The sequence below is a fragment of the Anabrus simplex genome, chromosome 1, assembly GCF_040414725.1.
Source record: "Anabrus simplex isolate iqAnaSimp1 chromosome 1, ASM4041472v1, whole genome shotgun sequence".
NCBI classification, from domain to species: domain Eukaryota; kingdom Metazoa; phylum Arthropoda; class Insecta; order Orthoptera; family Tettigoniidae; genus Anabrus; species Anabrus simplex.
The window spans coordinates 31958089-31973609 of record NC_090265.1 but is presented as its reverse complement, the minus strand read 5'-3'; positions in this window follow the sequence as shown (position 1 = coordinate 31973609).

The window sequence follows — 15521 nt, the reverse complement described above, 5'->3', positions numbered from 1 at the left end:
CTCGCTGACTGAATCACTAGCACTCCGCGATAGCAATCGTTTACAGACTGCGCTCACCCCAAGCTCATTTGAGTTGCCTTACACAGGGTTATACAGCTAAGTCGTCCACCTCAAATACGTTTTGATCATTTTTATTTAGTTCTTCTTGCGGGTTGAACCGCGGTTATTTTTTCTGTTTATTTCGTAGAGTCCACCGACGTTTGTGGTTGTTGCCTGGGAGACTGATTACCTCGAGTCGGGTAGGGGTATATTACTCGCCTTGACAAAGAATACTGCAATGTATCAATCAATACCGATCTGCATTTAGGGCAGTCTCCCAGGTGGCAGATTCCCTATCTGTTGTTTCCCTAGCCTTTTCTAAAATGATTTCAAAGAAATTGGAAATTTATTGAACATCTCCCTTGGTAAGTTATTCCTTTCCCTAACTCCAATTCCTATAAATGAATATATGCCCCTTGAATTCCAACTTTATCTCCATGTTGTGATCTTTCCTACTTTTAAAGACACCACTCAAATTTATTCTTATACTAATGTCATTGCACGCCATTTCTCCGCTGACAGCTCGGAACATACCACTTAGTCGAGCAGCTCGTCTTCTTTCTCTCAATTCTACCCAGCCCAAACTTTGCAATATTTTTGTAACGCTACTCTTTTGTCGGAAATCACCCAGAAAAAATCGAGCTGCCTTTCTTTGGATTGTTTCCAGTTCTTGAATCAGGTAATCCTGGTGAGAGTCCCATACACTGTAACCATACTCTAGTTGGGTTCTTACCAGACACTTATATGCCCTCTCTTTTACATCCTTACTACAAGCCCTAAACACCCTCATAATCATGTGTAGAGATCTGTACCCTTTATTTACAATCCCATTTATGTGATTACCCCAATGAGGATCTTTCCTTATACACTGACTGACAGAGCAAATGCAACACCTAGAAGGAGTGGTTCGAAAGGGATGAAAGTTGGGGAAAAACCAGAGACGGCACGGACGAATAATTGATGTTTATGTCAAACCGATATGCAGGTTACACAATGCGCACGGCATCGACTCAGTAGGATGTAGGACCACCGCGAGCGGCGATGCACGCAGAAACACGTCGAGGTACAGAGTCAATAAGAGTGCGGATGGTGTCCTGAGGGATGGTTCTCCATTCTCTGTCAACCATTTGCCACAGTTGGTCGTCCGTACGAGGCTGGGGCAGAGTTTGCAAACGGCGTCCAATGAGATCCCACACGTGTTCGATTGGTGAGAGATCCGGAGAGTACGCTGGCCACGGAAGCATTGTACACCTCGTAGAGCCTGTTGGGAGATGCGAGCAGTGTGTGGGCGGGCATTATCCTGCTGAAACAGAGCATTGGGCAGCCCCTGAAGGTACGGGAGAGCCACCGGCCGCAGCACATGCTGCACGTAGCGGTGGGCATTTAACGTGCCTTGAATACGCACTAGAGGTGACGTGGAATCATACGCAATAGCGCCCCAAACCATGATGCCGCGTTGTCTAGCGGTAGGGCGCTCCACAGTTACTGCCGGATTTGACCTTTCTCCACGCCGACGCCACACTCGTCTGCGGTAATAATAATAATAATCGTATGGCCTCAGCTACCGTGTGCAGACATTTCAATTTGACGCCATCTGGCTGTCTGCTCGTCAATTTCGACGTTCCGTTTTACTCTAGGCCCCCACTAGATGGCAGACCGAGTAAACCGAAACTCTCTTGGGCGTCTATGGCTGAGATTTAATGAATTTTGTCGGGTAAACACCAAATGTGTCTGCGGTGACTATCACTGACAGAACAGAAGCGTGACTCATCGGAGAACACGACGTTCCGCCATTCCCTCATCCAAGTCGCTCTAGCCCGACACCATGCCAGGCGTGCACGTCTATGCTGTGGAGTCAATGGTAGTCTTCTGAGCGGGCGCCGGGAGTGCAGGCCTCCTTCAACCAATCGACGGGAAATTGTACTGGCCGATATTGGAACAGCCAGGGTGTCTTGCACATGCTGAAGAATGGCGGTTGACGTGGCGTGCGGGGCTGCCACCGCTTGGCGGCGGATGCGCCGATCCTCGCGTGCTGACGTCACTCGGGCTGCGCCTGGACCCCTCGCACGTGCCACATGTCCCTGCGCCAACCATCTTCGCCACAGGCGCTGCACCGTGGACACATCCCTATGGGTATCGGCTGCGATTTGACGAAGCGACCAACCTGCCCTTCTCAGCCCGATCACCATACCCCTCGTAAAGTCGTCTGTCTGCTGGAAATGCCTCCGTTGACGGCGGTCTGGCATTCTTAGCTATACACGTGTCCTGTGGCACACGACAACACGTTCTACAATGACTGTCGGCTGAGAAATCACGGTACGAAGTGGGCCATTCGCCAACGCCGTGTCCCATTTATCGTTCGCTACGTGCGCAGCACAGCGGCGCATTTCACATCATGAGCATACCTCAGTGACGTCAGTCTACCCTGCAATTGGCATAAAGTTCTGACCACTCCTTCTTGGTGTTGCATTTGCTCTGTCAGTCAGTGTATTATCACCTGGATACTTACAATTATCCCCAAGAGGAACTTTCACCCCCATCAACGCAGTAATTAAAACAGAGAGGACATTTCCTATTTGTGAAACTCATTGAAACGTCTGAAAACTGTGTGGAATGTTGAGGAAACAAAAAACACGGTTCGACACGGAAGAACAACTAAATAACTCAGGACACCGTGGAAGCTTGACTTCTAAGATATCTTCTGATCCGTTAAAAAATAGACATTCCGTTTTGTAAGTCTTCATTTGCGTTAGGAGGTTCATGAAACACTGTCCAATTCGTCTCCATCACTACGTAATTTCTAATAAACCTGTAGCAACTTTGTTTTATAAATTCGACTACACAAACTTCACCCAGTGGAACAACTAAGAATCGAACGACAAGTTCAGTGATATGATTATTTTACAAATCCGACGAGTACCTTTGGGGACATTAAAGGGTTCCACATCTGTAGGCATTCGACCGAAAGTGAAGCGCCACTCACTGTGATACTGCGTAAGTTACGCCGTGTTGATAAAGGCACATAGCTCGCCGTTATATCGAATGGACCACGAGAAACAACAGTATGATTTAGGTACAGCATTTCGGAGTTACAAAACATTTGTTTCGTTGGCATTGAATCGGTTAGAGACGATGTAACACAGTAAAATTGTAATACTTCAAGCGCTTTGTTATCCTTTTATGAGAACACAGCACATAAAATGAAATCAACAACTTCAAAATCAAATGAGTGACATCGCCAATGAAAAAATGGATACAAAAATGAACGGACAACGTTATTTTTGGGCTCCTTGGTCCTAATTAGAGGCAACATGTAGCATCGATGTACTTACAACAGAAGTGGTCGAATTTAGAATAAATTACCACTGGTATGCTAACATACACTGCTGTTGGGACAATATGTTTCAGATATTTTTAGGACCATTGTTTGAACCTACCCCTTTTCAACCACTTCCATCGCGCAGAGAAATGTACAGTAACTCAAAAATTGGTTGAGCCATGTGTGTTTACCAACAAGGCGTGAGTCACGCAGCAATCCCTCTTCATCACTGCTAGTGGCGCATAACTTTCTGTCTAATGCCTGCGTACGTGAAACCCTTTAATATCTCCAAACATACCATTGGATTTGCAAAATAATCACATGGCTGAACTTGTCGCTCAATTCTTAGTTGCTTCATTGGATAATTATTACAGTCACATTTAGAAAAGTTGCTACTGATTTCTTGATAATTACGTCTGGGATGGAGTCGAATTGCATAGCGTATTATTAACCTCATAATACAATTTCAGAATTTGAAAACAGAACATATATATATATCTTTAGCGAATCAGAAGATACTGGAAATGGACAACGTAGCCGAAAATTCCTGTATAGGAAGGCCAGACGTTCCGCATACTTCACGAAAGCAGAAACACATGGAAATCTCTGGAATCACAAGATCTGGGTTCCTCTAGCGCTATTAGGGAGGCCTGAGCAGGGATCACCTAGCGACGTCAGTAGCGGGGTTGAAGGGCTAACCAATGCGCACTTGATTCGTCTCTGACTGGTTGCCTGCAGTAAGAGAGGGCGTGGCCGTAACTCGGTGATGTCACCCGTCGGTCGGAGCAAGGCTGATTCTCTTCACCCAAGGGCACACTTCAAAACGACGGACAATGTCACAATATTTACGCAAGTATGTGTTTCTTTCTTTCACAAAGCTCAAATTGAAATGAATATTGTAGATCTAATTTTCAGACGTTTCCATCATAAACCAGTAAGTTATTTTCCTACATAATGTTTCCTTTTCCATTCTTCTTATATCGTCGCTGCTAAAGTCCCGAATGTGACAATGCTCCTCGTATCCATTACCTGCCTTAAGACTGGTCACGCCTTCCAGCTGCACATCGATATGCAGTCCATCAGAATGCGTCTGTTGTGTTCGTTTCTTTATGCTGCAGTGTAAAGCAAAATGAACATTAAACACATCATACTCTGGGAGTGGGTAATTATGCAATGTATCTACAGGACGGTACAGATAGGTCATACGACGACGTTGGGATAGAAAGGAGCTAGGGGCGAAAAGGAAGCATGATTAACGTAAATATTCAGGATTTGCCTTGCGTGAAAACAGGAAACCACGGAATCTTAATGACTGCCGACAGTGGGGTTCGAACCAACTCTATCCCGAATGCAAGGTGGTAGCTACTTGACCCAAACCACACAGCCACCCGCTCGGTCGCTGCATATAATGATGAATTTATTGTTCGTGGCCTATTAGGATAAGCACGATTTTTAAGGTAAGTCCACAAAGGAAGGAATATGGGGCAAGAGATCGGGCCATACACTCTGTGAATTTATTGGGTTACCAAAGAAATTTTGATTAGGGTGAAAGATTTATTTGAAGTGTGGTGCAGGAGTAACCTGTCCTGGAAGGTAAACAACGTAATTATTTAAGAAGAAACTGTTCCAGATGGCCCCGGACATGTGCCGAGTTCTGAAAACGGGATGAGCGATGCTTTGTGGCATCGCTCACCAGGTAACCTGTTACATCCAACTCCTTAACTTAGGCCATGCGTGGAGGAATGCGCGTTCTATATTCTTTCGGTATGCCCTTTTTTAACCGTGAAGTAGTTTGGTTTCAAAATAGAGGGAAGAAAGTGTAACGTTTGGACTATGATAGCGTCACTCGCATTTATCAGTTCCAGTCTCGTTTAAAATACAAACCTCCGGAATCTGTACAGTATGTAAGGGTAAAAATATATCCCGCACCACGCAAGCTTTATAATATTACTAGCAAATATACCCGTGCTTCGCTACGGTATTCTACATTGTATACGGATATCGAAGTAAATTACTGTACATGAAATGAATAAGAATTTTTTAATTGCATGTCTCTTGGCGTTATCCGAGGAAAAGCATAGGGAGTTCCGCAGACGTTGTTTCCAATGTAAAGTGCGAGTTGCAGAGTTGTGATGATAACAACAGGTCCACTAGTCTACCGGAATTCACTATGCGTAACGTCAGTCACATTTTGATGGGCAAATTTGTTTATTATCGGAGGCACCCTTGCAAGGGGGCACCTACTCCTAATGGTAAAGAGAATCAGGTAAAAGAGTTTTGAAGAAAAATGCACGCTCCCTTGCCTTCTGATAGTCAAATCAAGAAGGGAATTGTGCATTACAATGGCACACTGGCGTTGGAGAAGGACACCGTTCCTATTGCTAGTTAAAGTCGGTGTAGAGAGTACTGATTACAACAGGAGACGCCCTCCTGCTGACAGTCACTATTGATTTGTAAAGTATTAATTACAATATAAGACACATCCATTGTGGATCGCTACAAATCGACTTAAATTAATAAATGTAGATCGACATATGAAAGTATATGCATGTTCACCTTCATTTACAGAATAACTACTGCTAAACGGTGCATTCACATTGAATAACTGATTGTACGAAAAGACGCCTCTGGCCTCATTTAGCTATCTAAATGTCTGGCCCTATGATATTTCCTCGTATCTCATCTATTTAAAGGCACGATTGTTTTAGAAACGTTGAATAGGGTGAAATTTGTGTAAGGTTTTCACACAGTGAATTACTTTTCAGATACTTATGCTACAGCTTCAAACATAGAATTTGGCTGGGTGGGCCAATATTCGTGTGGAATTTGATGATCCCGTCTTTCCTATAAGTGAATCAAACCATCCATTGTACGTGTACAAACTGCAAAATTGAGGTAAATCCAGAAATAGAGCCAAATTTAATATAACTGATAGAGATACGACAAAAAGTCATAGGACCAAAGTTGTAGATCACTCCAAATTGAACGGAGATTGTGCCCTCCGTTTCCTGATACGACTTACCCTTCAGCCACCAAATATCTGGAAAGGAAGGTCTGCGCCGTCATTAAATTTGCCTCCACATTTCGATATTTTCCGGGGGTAAAAAATAAAATATTTTAACATCTCGTAAATTTTCCGTCGGTTACATATTAAAAGCTATAATTTTGCCAAATTTAAATTTTCTAACTCGTCTGGGAGATTGTGCTGCCATCTTGATATGGGGGGAGGGGGTAAAAAAATTAGGACTTTCAGGAAACTTTTGAGCCCATGAAACCTATAGGTTATCGTTCTGGATAAATATCACCGACTGTGTTCTTATGCAGATTTGAAACTCCCAGCGTGTCCCCCTCAGATAATGTTGAGAATTTTAGATTTTTCTAGGAATCCTGAAGTCATAAGCTTGTATGGTAGGCCTACCAGGTTTTAAGTTTCTAGGATGCCTAGAATGGTCTCATTAATTCACGTCTGCTTTCATTTTTATGCCTTAATTTATATATATAGTACATATAGATCGTGCCAACTGAATTCTATTTATTAATATGGATTATATGACTGGAAAACAGGTTGTAGGTTTTCATTTTCAATATGAATTATATTTCACCCGCTTCCGTAGTGGTTCTAGGGGGGTCTTACTCCCATAGTATGTTTTCCAGGTAGTAAGTCATACCGGAACGTACACACGTCTATTATCTTGGTCATTTTTGACAATTTATTTTTTCACCCTTTCTCACCCCCTATACCAAAGGGGGCTGAAGTTGGACTTTAAAATCCGGAATGTTACTATTCATCTCAGTGACAACGAAAACTATGGATTCGACACTGCTTTCTATTATTTTTATATCTCAATCCCCCTCGCCCCCCACCACAAAGGGGGATGAACTTGGACTTATAAGATATCCGGAGTCTCAATATTCAACTCAGCGACGCCGACAACTATGGACTCAACACCACTTTCGATGATTTTTATATCTCAGCCCCCTCACCGCCCCCCCCCCCCTTGCCACCCCGCCCCTGAGGGTTCCTGGGGGTGTCCTACCCCCACGTGGTTTATCTCCTGATACAAAAAATTTGAAGTGTACAATTCACCTAGGTGACCCCAAAAACTATGCATTCGACACTATTTTCGATTATTTTTATATATCACTCTCCCATCGCCCCCACCACGAAGGGGGCTGAAATAGGACTTAAAAAATTTCGGAGTGCCACTATTCATCTCAGCGACCCAAACAAGTATGGATTCAACTCTACATTCGATGATTAGTATATCTCAGCCACCTAGCCCCCCGCCCCTAAGCGTTCATGGGGTGTCCTACACCCACGTGATTTGTCTCCTGATACTAAAAATTCGAAGTGTACAGTTCACCTCGGCGACCCCGAAAACTATGCATTCGACACTATTTTCGATTATTTTTATATATCACTCTCCCATCGCCCCCACCACGAAGGGTGCTGAAATAGGACTTAAACAATTCCGGAGTGTCACTATTCATCTCAGCGACCCCGAAAACTGCGTATTCGACACTATTTTCTATTATTTCTATTTATCACTCCCCCATCCCATCCACCACGAAGAGGGCTGAACATTAAAAAATCCCGGAGTGTTGCTATTCATTTCAACGAGCCCGAAAAGTATTGATTCGACAATACTCTCGATGATATTTATATCTCACCCCCTCGCCCCCCCCCAGCCCCTAAGCGTTCATGGTGTGTCCTACCCCCACGTGGTCTGTCTCCTTATACTAAAAATCCGAAGTGTACAATTCACCTCGGCGACCCCAGAAACTATGTATTCAACACTATTTTCGATTAATTTTACATATCACTGCCCCTCGCCCCCCACCACGAAGAGGGCTGAACTTGGACACTAAAAAAGTCCGGAGTGTTGCTATTCATTTCAGGGAGCCCAACAACTATGGATTCGACAGTCTTTTCTATTATTGTTATATATCACTCTCCCATCGCCCCCTACCACGAACGGGGCTTAACTTGGACTTTAAAAAAATCCGGAGTGTCACTATTCATCTCAGCGACCACAAAAAGTATGGATTCAACACTACTGTTTATGATTTTTGTATTTCAGCCCCCTTTCTCCCCACTGCCCCTAAGGGTTGTTGGGGTATATTACCCCCACGTGGTTTGTCTCCTGATACTAAAAATCTGGAGTGTCGCTATTCACCTCAGCGACCCCGAAAACTGTGGATTCGACACCATTTACTATAATTTTTATATGTTACTTCCCCATCGCTCCCCACCCTAAAAGGGGCTGAACTTGGATATTAAAAAATTTCGGAGTGTTGATATTCATTTCAGTGAGCCCGAAAAGTATGGATTCGACACTACTTTCGATGATTTTAATATCTCACACCCGTCGCCCCCCGCCCCTAAGGTTTCCTGGGCTGTCATACCCCCACGTGGTTTGTCTCCTGATACTATAAATCCGGAGTGTACAATTCACCTCGGCGACCCCAAAAACTATGTATTCGGCACTATTTTCGTTAAATTTTATTTATCACCACCCCCTCGCCCCCCACCCAAATGGAAACTGAACTTTGACTTTATAAGAAAACCGGGAATGTCACTGTTCACCTCAGCGATCCCTAAAACTATGGACTCGACACGATTTTCGATTATTTTTTACCTGACCGCCCAACCCCTCACCCCTAAGGGGTCTAGAGGTTGCTTACCCCCCACAGTGCTCGTTTCCAGATAGCAAATAATAAGTGTTCAAAATTGTATTGAAATTACTCCAGTGGTTTAGGAGGGGATGTGTCATTTACACACACACACATATATACATTTTTATATATAGTATAGATAAGGAAGTAGAACAGATGCCACTCTTACGTGTGCGAGAAGGGATATGTTCATTGCCATGTCCAGGAACCCACCAGCCCACCTCCAACGAAGAGTAGCAGACGGCTCAAGTTACTAGCATTATCCTTCTTGACTCATTATGCCCAAATGAGGAGCGCGTTTTTTTTGTTTTTCTTCTTCTCTTACCAATACCTCCTTATGCTCTCGCTGTGCTCCTTTGTACGTTGTTCAGTCCATTCTGTATTCAGTCGGGTGAGCTTTACAGAAAATTTGTTTGTGAATTAAGGTGCTGAATTTTATTCTTTCTTGAATGGTTTTGTCATTAATGCCAATTTCATTTAGTCCTTCACTGAATTCCTTGCGCCAATTGTAGTGATTTTTTATTGAAAAGGCTAGGTTTAAATTTGTATTTGTAAGCCTGTTATGATCATTTCTATATGAGTGACCATAAAATTGTAATCGCCGTTTTGTGATTTTTCTGTAACTTCATAGATCTCATGTGTTTTTTTAATCCAAATTCCATTTTTGCATTTTGGTCCTAAAATTTACCTGAGGATTTTTCTTTTTTGTTTTTCGATCATCTTTCTTCGAGATTTGCCACCAATTATAAGACTTTCAGATTCATGAAGTGCTTCTGTTATAACTATTGTGTTATAATGTCGTAATATTGCCTTTTTGGATAGAGTTCTTTCACTGTATCTTTTCCAAATAATTTTTCATGATCTTTGAAGATTTCCAATTCTTTCTTCTCTAGCTTGCTGATTTAACACTGCTGGTCCAATAATTTCACTTACATACTTAAATTTGCTTAGATTGCTATTCATCATCATTATCATATTCTAAAGGCTAAGCTTTGTCTCTGCAGCCACACTTGTCTATCTTGAGCCAGTCTCTTCAACTCAGCGCAGGTCTTGATGTTCATCCTCAGAAGCAGGTTCTGGAAATAATTCAGTGATGTTACAGAGGAACTCCTCATGCCACAGAATGTGACCAGTTAATTTTATTTTCCGTTTTTCAACTTCAGTTACCAGACTCGGTTCTTCTCCTATCTGTCTAAGGAGATATTGCTCTTCATTTCAATCCAACTTATCCTCTGTATTCTTCTCCAGATGGACATTTCAATTGCCTCTAGATTTTTTCTTTTCTTGCATTCCTGACAGATAAGAGCAGAAGGGAAAAACGGGAGCGGAATTTCCGACGCCATAAATAAAATCCAACATAACATTCCCAGGTGTGTGAGGTTTAGTAAAAATTTTGCTATTGAAAAATAAAATATAGCAATCATGGATAGATTGCTATTAACTAACTTAAAGTACATTTTGATATCATTCCTAGGAATTAAAGGAACTACATTCTGTTACCAACCCCCGCAGAATGAAAGCACAAATAAATGCAATATGTAGAATACAGAACAGCAACATTTGCATATGGAAGTTACCGTAATGTAGTGAGGTATAGCGGGCATCGGCAGCCTTGAAGAATCCGTGCACCTTCGTATTGTAAGGCGAATGAACAGGGATTCGGCGAGGTATCCCACGAAATGTTGCTTTCTCTTGCCGAGCCCTCTATTCGCACACTCTCTTACTTTAAATCAAGTTGTGACTTTGATACAACTCCACTAAAGCATTCAAGTTGGTCTTATAATCGTGTGCAAAACAGCTGAAAATAATACCTCCACCGCACGTATCCACAATGAATTGTTATTGGTGGGGCTGGAGGCATACCTTACCCAGAACAATGTGACATTTAGTCATTAGCCGCACCAATCCGGAAGAATGGTTTTGTAAATACAGCATCTCACCACTAGCCCACATAGAATGCGCTGCTGTCGCCCTAGGGCAATGTCTGTACTGCAGGGAAAGGAAAAGGGATGAGGTCATTTAGTGCTCATCTTAGTTCTTAGTTTGACAGGTAGGCAGCCTTATGCACCATCTGATCATGTCGTCCGCGAGAAGGAAACAGACGATCCAGGTCTATATACACAGATCTGGTCACGCTCCCAGAATTTCTTGAGGCAGCGGCCATTAGGGGATCAAAGCTCTCTACTTGCTGTCGTCTGAGTGTCATTCAGTGCAATGAGATTAAATTTATAATGGGTTATTGTGACGCTCCACATTGTACGAAATGTCACTCATATAAGGAATTACATTCTTTTTCTTCCCGACAGATAAGAATAGGAGGGGAAAATGGGTGCGGAATTTGTGACGTCATAAATAAAAGCCAACAGAACATTCACAGCTGTGTGAGGTTAGTAAAAATTTTGCTAGAGAAAAATAAAATATGGTAGGCGAAGCTTTATCTGACCCTGTAATAATTAAGAGGGGAATTCCACAAATTAGTGTCATTGGACCTTTATGCTTTCTTCTATATACATAAATTGCATGAGTAAAGAAGTGGAATCAGAGGTAAGGCTTTTTTCAGATGATGCTATCTTGTATAGAGTAACAAATAAGTAACACGATTGTGAACAACTGCAAAATGGCCTCGATAATATTATGAGATGGACAGTAGACAATGGTGTGATTATAAATGGGGTTCAAAGTCAGGATTTCAGTTTCACAAATAGGAAAAGTCCTCTAAATTTTAATTACTGTGTTGATGGGGTGAAAGTTCCTTATGGAATCATTGTAGGTAGCTAGGTGTTCACATAAGGAAAGATCTTCATTGGGGTAATCAAATAAATGGGATTGTAAATAAAGGGTACAGATTTCTGCACATAGTTATGAATGTGTTTAGGGGTTGTAGTAAGGATGCAAAGGAGAGGGCATATAAGTCTCTGGTAAGACCCTAACTAGAGTGCGGTTCCAGTGTTTTGGACCCTTACCAGGATTACTTGATTCAAGAACCGGAAAAAAATCCACAAATAAAGCAGCTCGATTAGTTCTGGGTGATTTTCCACAAAAGAGTAGCGTTACAAAAATGATGCAAAGTTTGGGCTGAGAAGACTTGGGAGAAAGGAGACGAGCTGCTCGTCTAAGCGGTATGTTCAGAGCTGTCAGTGGAGAGATGGCGTGGGAGGACATCAGTAGACAAATAAGTTCGAATGGTGTCTTTAAAAGTAGGAAAGATCACAATATGAAGATAAAGTTGGAATTCAAGAGGACAAATTGGGGCAAATATTCATTTATAGGAAGGGGAGTTAGGGATTGGAATAATTTATCACGAGAGATCAATAAATTTCCAGTTTCTTTGAAATCATTTAAGAAAAGTTTAGGTAAACAACAGATAGGGAAACCGCCAACTGAGCGACTGCCCTAAATGCAGATCAGTGGGGATTGAGTGTTTGAAAGTAATAATCACCAACTTTATTCTCTTTACTTTTGCAAAAAGCAACTAATCACACTATCCATTACTATTTTTTTAATTCGCTTAAATCAATGACCTCTCAAATTCATTAATTATTAGACATGCTTTTCTTGATAATAGTAGTGTAACATTTGTATAACTTTTTCAATTATTATAATATAAAATTTATATCACTCTATTATAATAATAATCTCACGTCCTCGTCCCGAGGTGGTGCAGCTCTCTTTTAAAGCAGACTCCCAATGGGGTGAGCTGTACCAGTTCAGACACATACCAGTCCTCCTGCCATTCTTAAATTTCTGGGAATTGAGCCCGGGCCCCGAGGGTGGCATCTAATAACCGTTACGCTACGGAGGTGGATACACTGTTGTAATGTATTGCAGTTTTCTAATATTGAATATTTTCTTGTTACTAAGAATGTAACTGTAATTGTTGGCTGTAATAATGTTGTTTTAGGTCACCAAACGGGCTATCAACTGCGGCCATTTGTTTCGGCTCTTCCTGCATGCCTATTTAATTTTTACCGTTCACACTTTTATGATCATTATCCTATATCGCATTTCGCATGTTATAAGAAAGATATTAATTACATGTATTCAAATGCAAACAAAACTAATTTTAACAGATTTTATGTTCTTAATTACATTTTAAAATCCAAAACTCGCCTATATGCAATATGGAAATGCTGTAGGTATCACCCACATTGAGTCCCAAAATGGCGGTTCCATAAGTCACATTCGTGTTGGTGACCCGTGGTACAAATGTTCCGTGGTGCGGGATCTGTTCATCTCCGCTAGATTGCAATACAGCAGCAATTACAGATTCTAACTTGTCAAGGACGGGTATGGAATACGCAGTAGTTCATCAGTGTATGCCAGCAGGAGTTGTGGATGAAAACAACTCTAATGTTTGAAACTATGTTTCTCAGAATAAAGCACTAGTCAGCATTAAGCACGTCCTCCCACAGGGGACTCTGCTGTACGTAGAACTATGATCCTACAGCTTAGGTATTCGCCTTATGGTAGGTAGTTGGGTACTGCATATGTTGTGGGGAACAAACGGAGCGGAAAGCGAAACGCCTCTGTAACTGTGATAAAATTTAACAAACCATGTCGCTGAAGATACAGAATAAAAGCTGGATCTCATAACAGTTACAGAAATATTTATGGAGAATGCATATGTAAATAGATGTAACGTTACTCAATTTCAGTGAAGTTAACCATCACAAGATTAGTTATACCAAAATCTCTGGACAAATATAAGAGGAACGTTCAGTATAAAAAATGCCTATGTTGTAATATGTTATTTGTTAGGTAGCTTCTGACAGATTAGTTCTTCTAATTGAAACTGTAATGCCATCTAACTGAGATGAAGTACAACAGAAGAAACAAAGTACAACTCAACAAACAACAACAGTAATTCAGTGTAATGATTAATAGGGAGTCTCGCAAGGCAATATTGTTGGATCTTTATGTCCTCTTATAAGTGATATGGTTGTGTATAGGAGGATGGGAACACGCCCCTATGTTTTATGAAATACCTTTCTTGCTAGCTGGTTCATGATCGTGGTTGTATATAGGAGGATGGGAACACGCCGCCATGTTTTATGAAATACCTTTCTTGCTAGCAGGATCATGATCGTGGTTGTACATAGGAGGATGGGAACACGCCGCCATGTTTTATGAAATAACTTTCTTGCTAGCAGGTTCGTAATCGTGGTTGTGTATAGGAGGATGGGAACACGCCCCTATGTTTTATGAAATACCTTTCTTGCTAGCTGGTTCATGATCGTGGTTGTATATGGGAGGATGGGAACACGCCGCCATGTTTCATGAAATACCTCTCTTGCTAGTAGGTTTAAGATCGTCTTCTTCTTTTTTCGTTATGCTTAATTAAAGAGAGCGTTTGAACTTCTTAGCTCGGTCTGAGAGCTTCCGCTCCTTGTTTTTCTTCTCCTCCCAAAATGTCTTCATGAATTCTCCGTATTGTTTCTTGCGTTCTTCTGTTCATTGTTTTCCAGTGTTCTATTTTAGCGCCGGGCTGAGTGTGTCAGACGGTTGAGGTGTTGGCCTTATAACCCCAACTTGGCACTTTCGATTCTGGCTCTGTCCGATTGTATTTTAAGGTGCTCAAATAGATCAGCTTCGTGTCGATAGATTTATTGGCACGTAAATGAATTTTTGAGGTGAAAAATTCCGGCAACTCGGCGTGTCCGAAAACCGTCAAAAGTAATTAGTGGGACATTAAGCCAATATTATTATTATTATTATTATTATTATTATTATTATTATTATTATTATTATTATTATTATTATTATTATTATCATTGTTATTATTATTATTATTATCATGTTTTTAAATAATTCTCCGTGAAATACGTGATTTACATACTAAGTCCAAAGGCTTTACGATACCTGATGGTATATTCTGCTGCGTTTATTACTTGTAAATACTCCTTCATTTATTTTAACGTGTTAATCTTGACCTTCTTTGAATTGTTTATATTCATCAAACCAAGCTCGATAGCTGCAGTCGCTTAAGTGCGGCCAGTATCCAGTAATCGGAAGATAGTGGGTTCGAGCCCCACTGTCGCCAACACTGAAGATGGTTTTCGGTGGTTTCCCATTTTCACACCAGGCAAATGTACCTTAATTAAGGTCACGGCCGCTTCCTTCCAATTCCTAGGCCTTTTCTGTCCCATCGTTGCCGTAAGACATATCTGTGTCGGTGCGACGTAAAGCAAATTGCAAAATAATAATAATAATAATAATAATAATAATAATAATAATAATAATAATAATAATAATACACTGACTGACAGAGCAAATGCAACACCAAGAAGGAGTGGTTCGAAAGGGATGAAAGTTGGGGAAAAAACAGAGACGGCACGGACGAATAATTGATGTTTATTTCAAACCGATATGCAGGTTACACAATGCGCACGGCATCGACTCAGTAGGATGTAGGACCACCGCGAGCGGCGATGCACGCAGAAACACGTCGAGGTACAGAGTCAATAAGAGTGCGGATGGTGTCCTGAGG